This window comes from Oncorhynchus gorbuscha, linkage group LG07 (assembly GCF_021184085.1).
Source record: "Oncorhynchus gorbuscha isolate QuinsamMale2020 ecotype Even-year linkage group LG07, OgorEven_v1.0, whole genome shotgun sequence".
Taxonomy (NCBI): domain Eukaryota; kingdom Metazoa; phylum Chordata; class Actinopteri; order Salmoniformes; family Salmonidae; genus Oncorhynchus; species Oncorhynchus gorbuscha.
This window is the reverse complement of record NC_060179.1, coordinates 31,508,484-31,523,863: the sequence shown is the minus strand read 5'-3', so window position 1 is coordinate 31,523,863 and position 15,380 is coordinate 31,508,484. Positions and strand designations below refer to the sequence as shown.

At 43.0% G+C, this 15,380-nt stretch overlaps 1 long non-coding RNA gene across 1 annotated transcript; it reads left to right on the top strand.

Moving 5' to 3' along the window:
* The first annotated feature begins 6,264 nt into the window (after positions 1-6,264).
* Positions 6,265-11,530, top strand: LOC124039419. The gene is made up of 3 exons (XR_006839571.1): positions 6,265-6,356; positions 8,289-8,372; positions 11,398-11,530. It is a non-coding gene; the product is annotated as an uncharacterized LOC124039419 (long non-coding RNA).
* The last annotated feature ends 3,850 nt before the right edge of the window (positions 11,531-15,380 follow it).

The following is a 15,380-nucleotide window of genomic DNA, read 5'->3' as shown; positions in this document are numbered from 1 at the left end:
CATGTATTTATAGTCCATTTGTGTGTCAGGAGAACATGTGAACGTAATCAAAGTTGGTTTATATTCCAAATTGGGCTGGCTAGGCTGCCTACACGTTTTCAATCCAAAATGATTAACTGGAATTAATTAATCAACACAATTGTGCTGACAGATGTGAGTAACATTTTTTTAAAGGCCTACAGTTATATAGGTCTGCATGATGCAAACATTCATAAAGAAAGCTCAGCCCTGTCAGTTATATTGCTTATCATTTGTTGTCTCTGTGTCTGGGTAGAGGAAGTCCCCTTCCTAATCTAGTCGAAACATAATGCATAGAACAAGTATTAGGTTGCTGCAGTTTGTACAGGGTTTTCACCCCCCTCCTCCCCCAGGCCAGGAGATTTTTCCAGTTTTCTAAAAACCATGTGACTCTGGAGTTTTCCTGGTGAGGGTAACAGATAAGGAAAAAACTCCTGGCCCCAGGGGGAACAAATTGCCCCACCACTCTGGGCCGCTTGATGCCACCGGTCTGCTTGCAGTTGTTAGTTATCGTCAGGCATGTGGATGATCAGGGCGTTATTCAGGAACGTTTCTTGGGCTACTTTGATGTGTCAAGTGAGTGAGATGCGTAGACTGTGTTTGACTTCATGGGCACACTTGTTGTTCAAACCTACGAGGGCACAGCTGTAATGGAATGTATCTGCTATTTGTATTTCCAGCTAAGTCTCCCTCCTGTTCCCTGATCAAGAGGTGATGACCAGTCCTCTCCACTACCGTTGTCAACTCTCTCCTGACATGAACTGAAGAAACGTCTCATGTTCCCGCTCATCCACTGGCACATTGAATGTTTCCTCTCCAAGCACTGTGAGAACCATTATCAATTTTCTCTCATTACTGTATGTAGAGTCAATCACATACACAAACTCAATCACATCATTACACATCAATGATTTTACTCCTTGCTTGGACTAACACATTCTTAGCTCTGTTGTCTAACTGTGTAGTGTGTTGTGTTATTGTCTTTTGTCTTCCCAGTCAAATCCTGTCCTGCTCTGAAGTCAAGCATCTGAACATTTCAACTCATGCCTCATACCCTCATTCAATCACTGCTGTGATCCCTTCCCAAAACAGTGTAAGTAGCCCTCTCATTCCCATTCCTCATAATATTGTACTATAAATGTCTTTATTACATGCTTTAGGTTAAAATAATTAAGACGATTTCTGAAACACACGTTGACGTCTCCGTGCGTTTCCGCGCGTCTCCCATCCTCCTCAATATTTCAAGTCACCAGCCTCCACTGATACACAATGCCCCATAATTACATTTTTGTAAATATATTAAAAATAAAAAACGGATATATCTAATTTATATCAGTATTCAGACCCTTTACTCAGTACTTTGTTGAAGTACCTTTGGCAGCGATTACAGCCTCGAGTCTTCTTTGGGTATGACACTACAGTCTTGGCACACCTGTATTTGAGGAGTTTCTCCCATTCTTCTCTGCAGATCCTCTCAAGCTCTGTCAGGTTGGAATAGGAGTATCACTTATCAGTTATTTTCAGATCTCTCCAGAGATGTTTGATTGGGTTCAAGTCCAGGCTCTGGCTGGGCCACTACTCAAGGACATTCAGATACTTGTCCCGAAGTCACTCCTGCATTGTCTTGGCTGTGTGCTTAGGATCGTTGTTCGATTGGAAGGTGAACCTCAAAAAAATATATATATTGGTCACATACACATATTTAGCAGATGTTATTGCGAGTGTAGCGAAATGCTTGAGTCCCTTCGACCCAGTCTGAGGTTCTGAGCACTCTGGAGCAGGTTTTCATCAAGGATCTCCATGTACTTTGCTCGGTTCATCTTTCCCTCGATCCTGACTAATCTCCCAGTCCCTGCCGATGAAAAACATTCCCACAGCATGATGTTGCCTCCACCATGCTTCACCATAGGGATGTTGCCAGGTTTCCTCCAGACGTGACGCTTGGCATTCAGGCCAAAGAGTTCAATCTTGGTTTCATCAGACCAGAGAATCTTGTTTCTTATGGTCTGAGAGTCCTTTAGGTGCCTTTTGGAAATGTCCAAGCGGGCTGTCATGTGCCTTTTAGTGAAGAGTGGCTTCCGTCTGGCCACTCTACCATAAAGGCCTGATTGGTGGAGTGCTGCAGAGATGGTTGTCCATCTCCACAGAGGAACTCCAGAGCTCTGTCAGACTGACCATCGGGTTCTTGGTCACCCCTGACCAAGGCACTTCTCCCTCGATTGCTCTAGCAATAGTCTTGGTTCCAAACTTCTCCCATTTTAAGAATGATGGAGGCCACTGTGTTCTTGGGGACCATCAATGCTGCAGAACTGTTTTGGTACCCTTTCCCAGATCTGTGCCTCAACACAATCCTGTCTCAGAGCTCTACGGACAATTCCTTCAACCTCATGGCTTGGTTTTTGCTCTGACATGCACTGTCAACTGTGGGACCTTATATTGACAGGTTTGTGCCTTTCCAAATCATGTTCAATCATGACTCCAATCAAGTTGTAAAAACATCTCAAGGATGATCAATGGAAACAGGAAGCACCTGAGCTGCATTTCGAGTCTCATAGCAAAAGGTCTGAATACTTATTTAAATAAGGCATTTCTGTTTTTAATATTTAATTTAATTTATACATTTTAGAATAAGGCTGGAACGTAACAAAATGTGGTAACAAAATGTGGAAAAAGGGAAAGGGTCTGAAAACTTCCCCGTAAACAACTCAATGCACCCCCTTCCTCAACAATAAAAAAATATTTTCACAAACCTCTCCTTGTACTGTAAAATAAATTGTAAACCCTCCCCATTCATGGAATTAAGTGAAAATAATGTTTACGACCACAAATATAAATAACTGTAGAGCCCTTATTTATACACATGCTAACACACACTCTAGGCACACGTACATATGGATTCTGTACTGTAAATATGTTGCAGTAGAGTCGTGGCTTGAGGGAACACACGTAATGTATTGTGAAAAGTGTTATGGATGTACACCCTGATTGTGGTCTAAGTTTCTCTCAGAATGAAAACCTTAGTATAACAACAGTTTTAGTAAGTAATACTGACGAGTAGTAACAAAAAATAAGTGTATTTTTAGAGACACAGTAGCGCCTTGGGACCGAAAAGCATAATCAGTGTTCTTAACTCCCCCTTGCGCTGGTCTGTAGCAATGAAGTAGTGACGCAGGGTACCGTACTAAACCCCAAAATGACCTCTCAGTCCCGCAGCATAATCACACATTTTTTAGTTGAGCAACCACTGTAATGTCATGCCATATTTTTAAATGTATTTAACTGCCTTCATTTTGCCCGGACCTCAGCTAATGGGGATCCTTAATAAATACAAATACAAAAACCATGCGTATATTAACGTTGCTATCGACTTTGCGGCACAGTAGATGCAACGGCAGGGCTACAGGCCAGAAGGTTGAGGGTTCGCTGACCACCACGGACGAGCTCACTCTCCCTATCCGTTTCATTACACTACGATCAGAGCCGGCTGTAGATGATGAGGGTGAATTCAGACTTTCAACATTTTTATGCCATATTAATAATTATGTAAAATATATGAATTGTACGAATTGTCCGCCAACAGGTTTCTGTGCCAATGCACCATGCCACCAATAAACAAAACATACCGACTTCGGGCACTTCAATATCATGGTTTGCGTTTTCAACGCCACAATAAATAGACTATGTCAAACTCCACAAACAGAAAACACACCCCTCCCTACTTTGTAGGCTTACCCAGTAGCGAATGCTTGGCTTGACAATCTCCGAATGTCATTAAACTTGTTAGTGTTTTGTAACAGATGTCTCTTTCCATCCATCAAATGGCCTCTGCACATTTTGGATTGATTGATTTTATTTGTCAGTAAACAAAATACATATATAGAGTACAAAGACTTCACAATAAAGTCGGGGGCTTATTTCCATTGAAGTCCCTATTTTTTTAAACATAAATACATATACAATTACGTATATACAGACGCATTACAGAGATAGACGCATTACAGAGATACAGACGCATTACAGAGATACAGTCGCATTACAGAGATACAGACGCATTACAGAGATACAGACGCATTACAGAGATACAGACACATTACAGAGATACAGACGCATTACAGAGATACAGACGCATTACAGAGATACAGACACATTACAGAGATACAGACACATTACAGAGATACAGACGCATTACAGAGATACAGACACATTACAGAGATACAGACACATTACAGAGATACAGATACAGACAGACACATTACAGAGATACAGACACATTACAGAGATACAGTCGCATTACAGAGATACAGACGCATTACAGAGATACAGACGCATTACAGAGATACAGACGCATTACAGAGATACAGACGCATTACAGAGATACAGACGCATTACAGAGATACAGACGCATTACAGAGATACAGACACATTACAGAGATACAGACACATTACAGAGATACAGACGCATTACAGAGATACAGACGCATTACAGAGATACAGACGCATTACAGAGATACAGACACATTACAGAGATACAGACACATTCCAGAGATACAGACGCATTACAGAGATACAGACACATTACAGAGATACAGACACATTACAGAGATACAGACACATTACAGAGATACAGACACATTATAGAGATACAGACGCATTACAGAGATACAGACACCAAAATGCTCTACCACCAGAGTAGTATGAGGGGACATGCCTACAGGATACTTTTGACGTAGCTTAATCAGAATAAAACATTGTGACTGGTAGTGTTTATGCCACATATCAAAAGGTAACACATTTTGACTACATTGAAGCGTTAGGTTCTTGGTGTGCAAGGAATAGCTTCTTCGATTGGGGAGGAGGCAGAGCGCGTGTTAAGCTTTCCTAAATAACTGGGAATGCCGGGAGCATATTTGGCCAAGTTAATAAATGATGGGCCGACTTGGGAGAATGATCATTTGCAACAGAAAGCATCTCAGTATCAGAAGTAGAAATCGAGCCAGACTGGCCTGCTAAGGTGTCTTCCTAGACCTTCTAAACTGTAGAGTAGACCCACAACTGATTCAAATGGAATGAAACATTCAAATCTCAGGGCTTTTGCACAGTTATAATTGGTATGATCCCTAAACAAGATCAACAGCGGAGATTTTTTGAGCTGCGTCTTCACTGTTTTTTCATGTGCACTGATGCCCCTGGCCTCCCCGCTGCATATCAGTACATTTCAATTTGTTAGTGTGAAGTTGCCCCTAGATGCTGATCTTGGGTCAGTTTAGCATTTTCCCCACTAATAGTTGAGGTTAGGATTGGGGGTGAGGAAACTGATCATATGTCTACCTAGGAGCAACTCAGAGCCATACATCAACAGTACTGGCTTGATTTTCCCCAAAAATACCATCTTCAGCATTAAGATCATTGTTCATCCATTGCCTATGGACAAACATTTGTAATTTGACACATGTACTGTACATCGACTCATTTAGGCTTTAAAGTTGAATGAGATCAAATTGTGTTTTTTAATACCAGGAGTGACTTCACTCAGTAGCCTGCCTATAATGGGAATTAGGCCTTGTCAAAGTGGTTGCCCAGGCCAACGCTTGGTGCCAAGACGCCTGCCTGCCTGCTCAACCTTAAGGCACTATATCTCCCTGCTGCTGAGCGAGCACTTGTCCTCTCCTCCCCCTTCGCTCCTTTTTCTTCTCGCTTTGTAAATCACTTCTCTTTTCAAGCAGTTAAATCATCACACTGGCGGTTAAGACAACGGTCACAGTCGCTCTGTTGTTCGTCCTAATCATTGTGTTGTGTTCCACAACTCAGGCAGAAGGAAGAGTAGTGTGGTTAGGTCAGGAACTCCCTGTCCTTCCATTTGTTCCTTCTCTTCCTCTCTTCTGTCTCTCGCTTCCTTTATCATAACCCTGCTGTCCTTCTCTCTCCACCTCAGTGTGGCGAGGTCAGAAAACCCCTTTTGTCTGTCTTTGTCTACCTCTTCCTCTCAATTTCTCACGTTCTGTATCATCACATTGGCCTTTCTCTTTCTCTTTTCTTATTCTCCATCCTCAGTAACCTAGTTGCTCTCTCTCGTCTTTTCTCTGACATCAGAGAGATCAGTGACTTAGTCAATAAACTTCTGCTCGGTGGGAACATTTATCGGAGCCATCTTTGAAATAGACATATAAAGGGAGAAGAAATGTAATTAAACAGACAGAAAGATATTCTTGTAACACCCAAACTCTACGTTTCTTCCTCCTGCACCTCAGGGTGGCCTTCAGACGGGATCCATGAGCATCCCAACCCAAATGATTTGAGGTTTTCAACAACATTAAGGCCTACTGGTTTTGAGCCCAGCGGTAAGTGTTCATTTTCCAGCGTCTGTTTATTGTTCGGAAATGCGTCGTACTTGGGTGAGTGTCAGCGATTCGTTTCACCATTACATTTATGATGCTTGGCTCCTAACTTAAAGAAGTACACTGGGGTTACGTTCCAAACGGCACCCTATTCCCGAAATAGTGGCAGCAGTGGGCTCTGGTCATAAGTAGTGCTCTATTCAGGGAATACGGTGCCATTTGGGATGCGGATCCTGACTGTGGGGCAGTGTCACAGCAACAGCAGCAAAAGTCAATCATGCTAATGACGGTTAGCCACAAATGAGAACAAGGTCAGCTCTGTCTTTTTCTTTCCGTTTCACCATCGCCTGCCCATCATTAGCTTTTCCACTTTACTATAGGGAATGTTTGCCAAGTTGTGAGTCTATCATTCGGCCGGCTTGGGTGGAGATGGAAGCTTCAGACGCATTGTGGTTCACTTGGGAAAACGGGCCTGCTTGTGGATTTACATTGGCGAAACAAAACACACATCTTCCATTGACTTCATTGTCTTTCGAGCAGGTAAAAAAAAAGGTTCAATCACACATCCTTTCATAGATGGATCAATCCATAGAGGATTTCTAGTCAAGAGAAGTTCTGTCAGGAAGTGATTGCCAAAGGGACAAGGCAAGGATGTCCTCTCAGCAAGCTTACTCTTTGCTTTAGCTTCAGAACCCCTAGCTCAGGGAAGATTTCCTGGAACTAAGGGGCCTAGACCAACCATGAAAAACAGCCCCAGACCATTATTCCTCCTCCACTAAACTTTACAGTTGGCAATATGCATTCGGACAGGTAGCATCCTCCTGGCATCCGCCAAACCCAGATGCTCCTTTGGACAGCCAGATGGTAAGGTATCACTCCAGAGAACGCGTTTCTACTGCTCCAGAGTCCAATGGTGGCAAGCTTTACACCACTCCAGACGATGCTTGGCATTGATCATGGTGATCTTAGGCTTCTGTGCGGCTGCTCGGCCATAGAAACCCATTTCATGAAGCTCCCGACGAAAGGTTATTGTGCTGGCATTGCTTCTAGAGGCAGTTTGGAACTAGGTAGTGAGTGCTGGTCCTTCTGTAGCTCAGTTGGTAGAGCATGGCGCTTGTAACGCCAGGGTAGTGGGTTCGATTCCCGGGACCACCCATACGTAGAATGTATGCACACATGACTGTAAGTCGCTTTGGATAAAAGCGTCTGCTAAATGGCATATTATTATTATTATTATTATATATTATTGCTGCAACCGAGGACAGACGATTTTTACGAGCTACGAGCTTCAGCACACGGCGGTCCCGTTCTGTGAGCTTGTGTGGCCTACCACTTCGCGGCTGAGCTGTTGCTGCTCTTAGATGTTTCCAAATTCCAATTTGCAGTTGTCCGGGGCAGATCTAGCAGGGCAGAAATTTGACGAACTGACTTTTTGGAAAGGTGGCATAATATGGCGATGCCACGTTGAAAGCCACTGAGCTCTTCAGTAAGTCCATTCTACTGCCATTGTTTGTCTATGGAGATTGCATGGCTGTGTGGTCGATGTTATACACATGTCAGCAACGGGTGTGGCTGAAATAGCCAAATCCACTCATTTGAAGTGATGTCCACAATACTTTTGTGTATATATAGTGTTCTGAAGGCCCCAATCTTAAATTATATTTTTGGGCCTTTATTCTACAACCGCTACGTGTGTGGTTGAACCCCAATGTCCCATTAGCCTGGAGGCCCCTTGAGGAGAATTTAGCAAAGCCATATAGTTTTCAAGATCTGGTATATTCCAAAATTTCTATCAAAAAAGCCGAACTCACCTTTGGCCCTATCACCACGCAAATGCTTCCAGTATAGTGTGCAATGGGGAGCCATTGAAAATATATTCCAAGACTTGAAAAAGCAATACGATCTGCCTGGTTCTTAACATCTTTTTATTTGCAGCTTCGTTCGGCTCTACGTGCTTATGGAGTACCCTGGAGTTCAGAACTGGTATCTCATCCTATCCACAAAATAATGACAGCAAGGGTAAGTAAGGGCATAGTCTCCAAATGAAATACAGCACCAGTCAAAAGTTTGGAAACGCCTAGTCAATCAATGTGTTTTCTTTATTTTTTACTATTTTACATTTACATTACATTTAAGTCATTTAGCAGACGCTCTTATCCAGAGCGACTTACAAATTGGTGCATTCACCTTATGACATCCAGTGGAACAGCCACTTTACAATAGTGCATCTAAATCTTTTAGGGGGGGGGGAGAAGGATTACTTATCCTATCCTAGGTATTCCTTAAAGAGGTGGGGTTTCAGGTGTCTCCGGAAGGTGGTGATTGACGCCGCTGTCCTGGCGTCGTGAGGGAGTTTGTTCCACCATTGGGGGGCCAGAGCAGCGAACAGTTTTGACTGGGCTGAGCGGGAACTGTACTTCCTCAGTGGTAGGGAGGCGAGCAGGCCAGAGGTGGATGAACGCAGTGCCCTTGTTTGGGTGTAGGGCCTGATCAGAGCCTGGAGGTACTGAGGTGCCGTTCCCCTCACAGCTCCGTAGGCAAGCACCATGGTCTTGTAGCGGATGCGAGCTTCAACTGGAAGCCAGTGGAGAGAGCGGAGGAGCGGGGTGACGTGAGAGAACTTGGGAAGGTTGAACACTACTTTTTAGAATAATAGTGACAGCAAAAATATGAAGTAACACATGCAATCATGTAGTAAGCAAAAAAGTGTATATATATTTTAGATTTTAGATTCTTCAAAGTAGCCACCCTTTGCCTTGATGACAGTTTTGCACATTCTTGGCATTCCCTCAACCAGATTCATAAGGAATGCTTTTCCAACAGTCTTGAAGGTGTTCCCACATATGCTGAGCAACTGTCTGCTTTTCCTTTACTCTGCGGTCCACCTCATCTCAAACCATCTTAATTGGGATGGGGTTGGGTGATTGTGGAGGCCAGGTCATCTGATGCAGCACTCCATCACTCTTCTTGGTCAAATAGCCCTTACACAGCCTGTATGTGTGTTGGGTCATTGCCCTGTTGAAAAACAAATGATAGTCCCACTAAGCGCAATCCAGATGGGATGGCGTATTGCTGCAGAATGCTGTGGTAGCCATGCTGGTCAAGTGTGCCTTGAATTTGAAATAAATCACAGACAGTGTCATCAGCAAAGCACCCTCACACCATCACGCCTCCTCCTCCATGCTTCACAGTGGGAACCACACATGCGGAGATCATCCGTTCACCTGCTCTGTGTAATCACAAAGACACGGCGGTCGGAACCAAAAATCTCAAATTTGGACCAAAGGACAGATTTCCACTGGTCTAATATCCATTGCTCGTGTTTCTTGAACCAAGGAAGTCTCTTCTTCTTATTGGTGTCCTTTAGTAGTGGTTTCTTTGCAGAAATTCGACCATGAAGGCCTGATTCACATAGTCTCCTCTGAAGAGTTGATGTTGAGATGTGTCTGTTACCTGAACTCTGTGAAGCATTTATTTGGGTTGCAATCTGAGGTGCAGTTAACTCTAATGAACTTATCCTCCGCAGCAGAGGTAACTCTGTGTCTTCCTTTCTTGTGGCGGTCCTCATGAGTTTCACCATTCACCAAGAAACTTTCAAAGTTCTTGAAATTCTCCAGATTGACTTACCTGTTTTTGCCATAATATTGACTTGGTATTTTACCTAATAGGGCAATCTTCTGAATACCACCCCTACCTTGTCACAACACAACTGATTGTCTCAAACGCATGAAGAAGGAAAGAAATTCACAAATGGACTTTTAACAAGTCACACCTGTTAATTGAAATGCATTCTCATGAAGCTGGTTGAGAGAATGCGAAACGTGTTTAAAGCTGTCATCAAGGCAAAGGGTGGCTACTTTGAAGAATCTCAAATATATTTTGACTTGTTTAACACGTTTTTGGTTACTACATGATTCCAAGTGGTATTTCATAGTTTTGATGTCTTTAACTATTATTCTACAGTAGTACAAATACATTTTTAAAAATGGAATGAGTAGGTGTGTCCAAACTTTTGACTGGCACTGCATATTCCTACTCAAACCGACATATTACCATTACCAATCTATTCTAAAAATGGAACAAAGATATATCCGCAGTAGATATTACCTGGAGTACTGTTTGGTCTAATACCACGTTCCTCAAGAAACCCAAATCACCAAATTACCCACTACAATTTTGCCCATATGAGTTATGCGACTCCAAAAAATCTCAACCCCTGGAAGACCTACGCGAGAATGATGTTCATTGACTACAGCTCAGCGTTCAACACCATAGTGCCCTCCAAGCTCAACACTAAGCTAAGGACCCTTGGGCTGAGCTCCCTGCCATCCAGGACCTCTATACCAGGCGGTGTCAGAAGAAGGCCCTAAAAATTGTCCCCCCCAAGCCATAAGACTGCTGAACAGTTAATCAAATGGCTACCCGGACTATTTGCATTGACCCTTTTGTTTTTAACTGGCTCTATGCACACTCACTGGACTCTTCCCACACACTCCCACATACTACACTGACACACTTACACACACATCCACATCCACACACTACAAATGCTGAGTATAGAAAACATGAGAAACGCCTGCTCTTTCCATGACATAGACCAAAAGGTACTCAACACTCACCCTACGAGGTCCAGAACCTGCTGGTGTTCTGTTCTATCTGCTCATTAATTGCACACCCCTTATGGAATGTTTAAATCAGTCCCTGATTAAAGGGGAACAATGAAAAATGCAGTGGCACTGACTTCGAGGTCCCAGAGTTGAGTTCATGGGTCATAGTCCACCTGGTCTTGTCTTTGATCCCTTATTGATGTCACCTGTTAAACCCATTTCAATCCGCGTAGGTGAAGGAGAGGAAACAGGTTAAAGAAAGATGTTTGAGCCTTGAGACAATTGAGACATGGATTGTGTATGTGTGCCATTCAGAGGGTGATTGGGCAAGACAAAAAATGTAAGTGCCTTTGAACTGAGTATGGTAGTAGGTGCAGGCACACTGGTTTGAGTGTGTCAAGAACTGCAATGCTGCTCGTTTTTTTCCCATTCAACAGTTCCCCTGTTCATGAAGAATGGTCCAGCACCCAAAGGACGTCCAGCCGACCTGACACAACTGTGGGAAGCATCGGAAGTCAACATGTGCCAGCATCCCTGTGGAATGCTTTCAACACCTTTTAGAGTCCATGAACCAAAAGTGGGTGAAATGACACACACACTTACACATAGATACACTTTCACACTCTTCACATTCACTGCTGCCACTCTGATTATTATTTACCTAGATTGCCTAATCACTTTTACCCCTACCTACATGTATATATTACCTCAATGACCTTGTACCCCTGCAAATCAAATCAACGTTTATTTGTCACATGCGCTGAATACAGCAGGTGTAGGTAGACCTTACAAGCCCTTAACCAACAGTGCAGTTTTTAAGTAAAAATACATATTTAGGTAAGCAATAGATAAGTAAATAAATAAATTAACAGTCAAAAATAACAGTAACGAGGCTATATACAGGCGGTACCGGTACAGAGTCAATGTGCGGGTGACAGGTTAGTCTGGCTATTTGAAGTAATATGTGCATGTAGGATTAGTTAAAGTGACTATAGATGGTAAACAGAGAGTAGCAGCAGCGTAAAAGAGGGGTTGGGGGGTGGGGGGGAGTGGCGGGACACATTGCATAGTCCGGGTAGCCATTTGATGAGCTGTTCAGGAGTCTTATGGCTTGGGGGGGAAAAGCTGTTGAGAAGCCTTTTGGTCCTAGACTTGGCGCTCCGGTACCGCTTGACATGCGGTAGCAGAGAGAACAGTCAATGACTGGGGTGGCTGGAGTCTTTGACAATTTTTAGGGCCTTTCTCTGACACCGCCTGGTATAGAGGTCCTGGATGGCAGGCAGCTTATCCCCTGTGATGTACTGGGCTGTAAACCCTACCCTCTGTTGTGCCTTGCGGTCGGAGGCTGAGAAGTTGCCGTACCAGGCAGTGATGCTCTCGATGGTGCAGCTGTAGAACCTTTGAGGATCTGAGGACCAATGCCAAATCTTTTTAGTTTCCTAAGGGGAAACTTTTCACGACTGCCTTGGTGTGTTTTGACCATTCTAGTTTTATTTTTATTTTTTTAATATTACCCCTTTCTCTCCCCAATTTCATTGTATTCAATTATTTTAGTAGCTACTATCTTGTCTCATCGCTATAACTCCCGTACGGGCTCGGGAGAGACGAAGGTTGAAAGTCATGCGTCCTCCGATACACAACCCAACCAAGCAGCACTGCTTCTTAACACAGCGCGCATCCAAATTGGAAGGCAGCCGCACCAATGTGCCGGAGGAACTGCCATTTCTACCGGCGCCATCGACTCGGTACCGGTACTCCTTGTACATAGCCTCATTAGTGCTACTTTATTGTGTTTCTATTCCTATTTAGCTACACGTTTGTACTTTTTTAACTCTGCATCATTGGGAAACGGCTCGTAAAGTAAGTCTTTTACGGTGAAGTCTACGCCTGTTGTATTCGGCGTATGTGACAAATACCATTTTTTATTTGATTTTCTTATTTGAATGACTAACCTTTATAGTCCATTATTGGAGGCAGTTAAAAGTAGTGTTTAAATGGACTGATGGAAATGGACTCTTGGAGACAATGGGAGCGTCAATAAAACTCACTCTGAACATAGTGACAACAGCACTGTACTGAGTGGCAACAGGTCTTCAGCCTAGAATGGTTGAAGACAACACACCACACGTGTCTCTCTGATGGTTGTTGTTTGCAAACCTCAAGTCATTCGTGCGAGATAGAGGGGAAAGATCGGAGTGTGCTGAGTGAACAATGGGACAGATTCGAAACCATGCGGGCAGCGATTCATTGCGGTACACAGTGGGGCATTGCAGTACGTGTGTCCTCTTATTGCTCGATTTCTTTTACATGACTTAGTAGTACTGTGTTGTTGAGGAGCATGCAAGCAAGCGTTTCACTATTCATGTTGACACCTGCTGTATCCTGTGCACGTGACAAACAAACGTTGATATGCTTTGTACATATCTCTTCATAGGCAGAGACTTAGATCGCTCGGCCACCCAGGCCACTCTCAAGCCATTCATACAGTTATACTATCGCAGCGATGATAAACTCAACTGTGTTCCCCTATATTGTGCCAACAAAAAGTACTACGCAAGCCAATTCTTTAAGGTTATCATTTCGAATCCGCTCCTGGGGTTTTGAAATCGCTTTCAGTAGACGAGTCCCTTGGGCATACATAAAACAATGACCTTTAGTTTCACTCCATCACCAACATAATTGGAACAACAATAGCCCTGTTCAAAAAACAAAAAAACAACAAAAAAAAGGCTGACTCCTGTTGCTTCATGAAGTGGCATCAACAAGCGGACAATTGGCTTTGCATGCTGGTCTGGCTGCGGCATGGTTCTAGCAGTACTCCTCTCTCCTATTCAGCACATTGAATAATATCCACGCTTCCAGAGACTGACTGAATGACTGACATGGCTGCGCAGCACAAAGAAAAGGCAGATAGGGAGAAAGGAGCTTGGGGGAAAAGCCTGATGGCTGCACATTTCCAGTCAGCTGGTAGGTAGGTGAAGAGGGGGGGCGTGGGGCTCTGTTTGTGTTGTTTTGTTATCGGTCAAATGCCACTGGGTCAAAATAAATACAAACACCATCAACCATCAGCTGAGAAATGGCTGAGCTGATGTGTTTTTGTAATTGTGAGGGAGGGAGGGAGGGAGGGAGGGATAAATATATATATATACCCTTGAGGTTATTGACTTGGCAGTACCTGAATGGAATGTTGGCAGTCTACAGTGGGTCATGAATGGAAATACAGTCAGGAGGGACAGAGAGACAGGCAGGCACACAGACAGGCTAAATTACACTTTAAACTCAGCAGAGGCTAATCATATGGACCTTTTTATAGACACAGGGAACGATAGGATGACTATCACAACAAAAGTGTGCGTGTGTAGCAGGTAAACAGAACAACAATAAAAACAGAGCCAGTGATGAAACTGTGATCGATCCTATGACGCTATGACCCATCAGTGGATAAGGGGGCATTTTCCATCATAAACCTAAGCCATTGGAGTTGATATCGAATACTCTAACCCAATGAGTTTTGTTAAATGTTAAATGTAAGCGTGCCTTTGCAACGTAAATAGCGGAGTTGATCACACAAGTTACGTTTGCTGAGACCCCCAACTTAAAATACTGTTTTGGACAGAAAAGGAATGTGTCTCATTGACTCATTTCCCAGTGTGCCTTTTGGCAAGTTGTATTCTACTTTATTTTTGTCAATTTACTCGTCAGGGGCAAGTTTCCATTTAAAACACATATTTCTGAGTCTAAAATACAATTAATTTAACCAGATATAGCAAAAAAGTATATGGATTTGTTTAAACCATTAGTGAGATTGTTGTACATGATTTTCTGTTCTGTGGTTATTATTTTTTAAACACTGTCTGGTCAATTAATTGGATCATGACTGAAACTGGAAAGGATTCAAAGATACAACATCAACACACTTGTCTCAAACAAATTAGAATATCAGCCATCTGTTAATAACAAAATAATTTCCAAAGTTTAGCAAACATCTAATATGTTTCATAGTTCATCCTACGTAAAACGTATAGTTCAGCTGATGATATCTTCAAATGTTTAAGTTGAGAGGACCTGTAATCAAAAGTTCAGTCACTTGAAAAAGCAAAAATGTACAGTGTACATAGTGCACTACTTTTGACCAGAGCCCATGGTCTAAGCCTTATTCCATTTGGTATGCGTCCTATACCATGCAGAACAGCTGGAGTTTGTATACTGTATGTGGATTTACAACAATACAATACACAGTATACAGTTTAGAAGGGTGGATAACTGGACTGAATATAAATGTGGTCCCTGTCATTAGGTGATAACTCTGGCATTTCCAGTCAGAAAGCCCTGGCTTCGTGAAATTGGCAAAGAAGTTATGTAATTTGTTATGAGTGGAGAAGAGACCTCATTGTTCATGATGGAAGAGGAGTCAGAAATT